Below are 6,831 nucleotides of genomic sequence, written 5' to 3'. Positions count from 1 at the left end.
GATTCAGAAACAGAAAGTAGTGCAGCTGCTTTGTTTACAGGGATTCCGGGGTAACGGCTGCATTTAAATGAATTATTATTATTTCTGCAGTTTAGAGTTATCTGCTGTCAGAGAGTGAAAGTGTGCTTTCATCCAGAGCGTCTCTCACATGTTCCGCCGTGTGCTTCTCGTCCGCGCTTGTTTACATCAGAGTGCGCACGCGTCTTTCACGCAGCATACAGCGGTGTGGTGCATTTTGACCAGTTGATGGGAAAATTATTTTTAAAATGCATTCAAAATTCAGAATAATTTGTAATATTTAATTATTCACGGTATTTAGAAGTTCCCACGATAACAATATCGTGCATATTCATTACCGTGATATATCGCATTACCGAATACCGGCACAAGTCTACAAGGAACTAAAGAAAAACTAGAGCTATATTTACACACAGGGGGCTAACAAGCTTAACAAGATAAGACACACCTGGGGAGACTAATCAAGGGGAACTAATGAACAAACGGACTACAACCTGACTACAAACACCACGGGAGACAGGAAGTGACATAAAAGTCCAGGGCAAGGCACAGAGAGCATGAAACAAAAACAAGAAAGAGTTGATTTGTGAGGAGAGCGATCACGTTTATTTTCTGCATATACTGTATCTTTCAAAAATATATCTTCAGTATAATGGATAAATAAAATAATGTTAAGTAAAATTAAAAAGCCGAAGCATTCTTGCAGTGGCTGTGCTGGTTTGGGCCTCATTGCCGGCTGCAGTCATGTCCTCATTTCATATATAAAACACCTCTGATTCACAAATACTTGCTAAGGAGGAACTCGCATTCACATAAAGTAGCTTTGTTGACAAGTTTGGGTGAGTAAGGGCAAAATGCACAAGATGCAGTACTTTCATTGACCTGTAATAGGCAGTATCACGTCTTTTGGAGCAGAAATAAACTGCCGCAGAAAAAGCTAGGTCCATGCAAAATGCAATGTGTAACTGCAACACTCATTTCAAAGTAGTGGAGTAAAGAGTACAGATACTTATTCAAAAATGTAGTGAAGTAAAGAGTAAAAGTTGCTAAAAGTTTTGATACTCAGTACAACAACAAAGTACCCGAAAAGATACTCAAGTACAGTAATGAATTACATTTACTCCAATACTTTACACCTCTGAAAGTTATCTTTATTTGTACATTTTTCTAAGAGGAGTGAGTAGCTTTTCTCTGCTTGCTTCTTGCGCTGATGCTGGCTGATATATGAATCGCGCACATAAAGGCGCTTCCGCCAGCGCGTGGTCCCGATAAATATACACATACTGTATACATAGAATTACAGTATTTAAGTAGGATGTTCTCACAGACATAATCTGTTATATCTTACGTGAACGTATGGGGAACTGTTGAGGAAAACATCTGATGTGTAACATTATATTAGATCCGTGCAGTAGAGTAGGACTTACTATATAGGCAGAGAAAAAAAATGGCTATATCGGGATTATTAATATAGTAATTAATATAAAAAAAGTGTAGTGGAGGAAACAATGCAATGTTGCTAGGTGATTTTGTTTTGGAACCTTCAGAAAACTTCAGAATTGAGTTTGCTGACTATGTCGACTTCAAACGGGTCTAGCTCAGTCATTTTTCGTCCAATTTTGCCAGCACAGGTCACAAATAGTGTTCTATGCTTGTCTGTCCAGCCAAAGACAGAACAGTTAGCATTCTTTGCTCCAACTTTTGCCATCGCGTTAGAACTGGTACACCGTTGTTGCTTGCGAAAACACAATGGTAGTGCCGTGGGTGAAAATGTGCTGATTAAGGGACGGTCATATTATAATAAGATCCCCTTTCTACATCACGGGGGAAGTGAAATCTGACGCGCTAATTTTTCGCAACCTTGCAGAAAAAGACTTGCCAAAACAATTTATTGTGTTGTTCTTTGTTCACGTTTTCTGGGTTGGTAGATGCACCGGGGACCCGATTATAGCACTTAAACATGGAAAAAGTCAGATTTGCATGATATGTCACATTTAAAGCTACACTATGTAACTAAGTATCTACAAGTTACTTGTGGAGAAACATTCTAGTAATTACGTACATTCTTGCAAATATCAAAACACTAACAGCATCAAAATTCCACCAATAGCAAAAGAAAGACGAGCATCCGAAAAATATGAGCTGGTAAGTAGCTTATATACCACTGTTGTTTTGATTTGTTAAAAACGATTGTTTTAAAATCATGTTTCAAAAGTTTGCCAGTGCTAACATTAGACATAATAATTGCTATTTATATTATGTAATGTAAAACAGTGGAAACTAATATTAGTTGGCTAGTCAAACAGACCAAACTTGTAAATGGTTAATAGATTGCATTTATCAACATAAACACTGTTTTGTGAACCAAATGTGATGCAAATATGCATTCTAAACATACTTCTGAAAACCCAAGCTGATGTTCATTCATATTTTATTACATGAACTGTCACCACCCATTATTACAACACCATTCACTGTACCAATAGTCTCGCCTTCTTTTGTCCTCTTTATTTATCCATATGATGCATGCAGTTTCTTGTGAAATCTGTCCTGATAGCTCTAAAATATAAATTATCATCATAGGCTCACCATAATGATTTAGGGTAAGCAAAAACGAGGTTTGGAAGATGAGTTTATGATGCACTTGCTCATTATTTATCTTTAAGTACCGGTCAAATCTACCTATATGCTGTCTTTCTTAGTTTCATTTCATTCTGTTCAATCACATCATGTCACCAAGCTTCAACATGATTAATAAAGTTATTCCTAAACAATTACAGGCCAAGACTAACAAAATGTCATTGGGAAGGTAATTACAACCAACAGGTTCAATTTGAGACTCGGGCTCCGTTTGACCTTCAGCATGGCAGAGCGGGAGAATGAAAGCATTGGTAGAAAGGTCACAGCGATGGACAGCCTCTTCTGACGTGTGAGCCAACACTGCAAATTATCCATAGCAATTTTCAGGTGGTGTGTGCAGAGCATTTCCATAACAGCGCCTATATTTTCCCCCTCTCACTCTATCCCTCTGACATTTCACAAAAAACTGTCATGAATATTTTCACAGCTGTTTGGTTGTGTGTTTATATTGGTGTTTAGCACGTACACTCACAGGTCAGTACTGAAACCCACTGAGATTGATGTGGAGAGCAGAGCGGCTATGGAAACAAAGATGAATCAGTTTTTTTTTTTTTTTTTTTTATGGAATGTGGTGATCTGTCGTTTGGCTTTTGCGGTTTTTGAAAGTGGGGGGTTGCAAAAAAGGATAGCATTTCAGTAACATTTCAAAGGAAGAAACATTAGGGCATTTATATCCTATAGAAGGTGCTGACAGAGCATTTGGAGCGCAAATCCACTTTGACACCAGTTTGTCTTGAGGCCCATTCACACCAAGAACAATAATATAAAGATAACAATATTAGCGTGCTCATCTGCCGCTTTAAATTCTCGAGCTCGTTATAGCAGGATTGATTCTGATTGGGTGTCAATGTTTTACCGTTCATCAGCTGGAAAAAAAAATTATTCTGAAAGTGATTCCAACGATATTGTTTATCTCTGCCTTTATCGTTATAGCTGTGCGGTGTGGCTATTCTTTAATATTGAGAAACATTTTTTGAACTAAATCTTCATTGTTATCTTTATAGTTATTATCCTTGGTGTGAACGGGCCTTTAAATCAAGTGTGAATACAGCAAACTGGATTTGCGAAAATACAATTATGTACACCTGCATGAAATTGCTATCGATCAAAAGATGCTTATGCTTTGTTGCAACAAAATGACCACTTGATAGATAGGAATGTGTATAATCTGCTTTAATGTGACATCAGTTTGAAATCAAGTGTGAATATGGCAAACTGGATTTTCAAACACACCACTCTACACAGCTGTCTGAAATTGTCATTGATCAAAGGATGCATTACATCATTAGCACTTGATAGACATGATAGTGTAGAATCCGCTTTGACACCGGTTTTGTTTGTAATCAAGTGTGAATATGGCAAACAGGATTTCCGAAAGCACAACTGTGCACAGCTGTCTGAAATGGCCATTTATTAAAGAATGCTTATTTCAGACTGTGTTTTAAAATTAGCATTTGATAGATAGGAATGTTGTTAAATCTGCTTTGACAGCAGATTATTCTGAAATCAAGTGTGAAAATGGCAAACTGGATTTCCAAAAGTGCAGCAATACATACCTGTTTGAAATTTTCATTGATCACAGAATGTTTTTTCAGCTTGATGATTGACAGAGCACCAGTTTTGCCAAATCTTGTGTTTTCCTCTATGTCTTTGTTACACAAAAGTACTTGCAGAATGTCCTTATGTAGAATTGAATGTATTTTGTGTATGTACCCTAAGGCCCAAAACATATTCTTGAACACAGGCATATCTAGCTATGCAACGGTAGAATGTACACATCAATGAGTTATGAAATGTGTCAGAGCACAATTAATAAAGCTAAGGGGTTCACCAGCTAACAAATGTTAAGTTAACATTTAGTTATAAAAATGTTATTTCTGAATGTTAAAAAAGTTCAGTTTTTCTATTTTTTTTTAAACACATTTTGGTTATGCAAACATTAAGGGAGTATTGTATTTTGTGATTTTGCAAACATAATTGGAATGTTACTTTTGAATGTTCTCAGAAACAAGTAGTAACATTAAAAAAAAAAAACATCCACATAAAATGTTTCAGAAATCAAACATTCCATTAACAATGTACAAATAAAGTTTGTGTGCTAACATTTTGAGAACATTGTAAAAGAACAAATCATTCTGAACAATATTCTATTAATGTAACTGGATGAACGTTTGTTCATAAATTTGACAAAGCCTTGCTAAAACGTTAGCCAAAGTTCCAAGAACATTTCATGTTAGCTGGGTTGCATAAACCTTCTTCTACTGTGGTCAGTTTTCTCTTTCAGATCAACTAATGTCAGGTTAACTGATGTCAACACTTTGAAAAGGACCTTGCTGAGCAAGATAGATTATGTAAACATGTTTTTAGCTATAGTAGTTACCTGAATAACAACTTATCCAGCATGTACAACAATGTAAAATATGTATCTAATCTAAGACATCCTGATGCTGAAGTCTTCCGTGGTAACGTGAGTTGTTGATCTACATATTTAATTGAGTTTCAACTAAAATACGGCATGACAGGTTGAGCTAGCCAATTTAAACTTCCTCCTGTTCGGCTAGTTAACACATGTACACACCAGCCTACTTTGTCTCCAGTGCATGCTGCATTGTGTACAAAGATCTCTCCACACCCCATCTGTTTATCACCTCAGGGGGCGGAGCCTCTCACCTGTTGCTTCAGGTAACCAGGATCAGGCCATGTTTGTGCCAGACTGCTTGAGCGTGTGTGTCCATGTGTTTGTGTTTTTGTGAATGTTTATAGCTGTTGTGTGTGTGACTCAACATAGGCAGTAGATTCACACTCTGCTGTTACCTTGCCACAGTAAGTGTGTGCGCACATGTGGTTATTTTGAGATTAGGGGAACAAAAAGGAAAGAGACACAAAACAAGGGAATGAGAAGCAAGGGGGAGGGGTGACTCTATGCAAGCCTGCGTCTCGTGGTGTTAAAGTCATGTTTTGCTTCACTGGTTCCATTTGGCAGTCGCTGAGCCCCCCATATGAGTCTACCTTCCCAAGACCGGCCTCCAAACTCCTGACTATTAATTTACTTAATGATGATTATGTAGTTCCTTGGGACATTACTCTCAAAAATGAAAATATTATTTAGTCACCTCCATTTGGATTCATAAGGAGACTAAAGAATAATAAAAACACAAAAGTAGTCCATACGGCTTGAGCACTATGTTACTGTATAATATTACTGTATAGTGACACTTATGCAGTTCATTGGGACAGTTCAACCAAAAATGAAATTATTATTTACTCATCTCAAGAATAATAAAAAAACACAAAAGTAGTCCATACGGCTTGAGCACTACATTACAAGTCTTCTGGAACAGACCCATATTTAAGCTGTTACATTCTTACAATACATCCCCTTTCCACAGATATTCAAATCTGGCACTAAAACAAGTTTTACATCAGTGGAACCAAACAACATTGTTTTTTCTAACCAATCATGATACAACAGGTTTAATACATAGAAGTGCAACTGAAATTTGAGAACTACAGTGAATGAGAACAATATCATTTATCATGCTTTTTAGGATACTTGTTGCAATTTTTGGGGATTTTCTTTTGTGTACCAATAAAAAAAAATGCTGTGGGTGGAATGACATGAGGATGAGTAAATGATGACAGAATTGTCATTTTTGGGTGAACTATCGCTTTAGTAACAAATACCTTAAGACTTAACACGGCCATGTGAGCTTACGGAGCTCATCAAAATACTCATCTGAGAGCAATTCCAACCACAATAACGAAATAGCACCCTACACACCACTTCAATATCACATAACCACCCATTCTACAGGGTGATTTGTATGACAGCAAACGCTCATCTGCGACGGCAACCCATGCAATCTAAGTTTGGTTGGCTTTGGTTGAGTTCGGTTGGGTTTGAAAAGCGCTCACAGATGTTGTGGTTGCCCATGCATAGGGCGATGCACAAATATACATTCAGAATATAAATTGTGCAGCCTTAAAGTTAACATGAGATCAAAACGGACCCTATTTACTTTCTTTATTCGGTGTTACTTTTTATTAATATTATTTTTTGCAAACAATTCATTAGTGCGCTTTATTCCAAAAATAAATAAGTTTTTGTTTTCACAATCTTCCATCAAAATTAAATAACTTTTTTTGATATAATTTTACTGAAAACTGTCTCAC

Source organism: Sinocyclocheilus grahami, unplaced genomic scaffold (genome assembly GCF_001515645.1).
Source record: "Sinocyclocheilus grahami isolate Dianchi unplaced genomic scaffold, SAMN03320097.WGS_v1.1 scaffold582.1, whole genome shotgun sequence".
Classification (NCBI taxonomy): domain Eukaryota; kingdom Metazoa; phylum Chordata; class Actinopteri; order Cypriniformes; family Cyprinidae; genus Sinocyclocheilus; species Sinocyclocheilus grahami.
The sequence above is the reverse complement of the archived record's forward strand: the minus strand, read 5'-3'. Positions refer to the sequence as shown.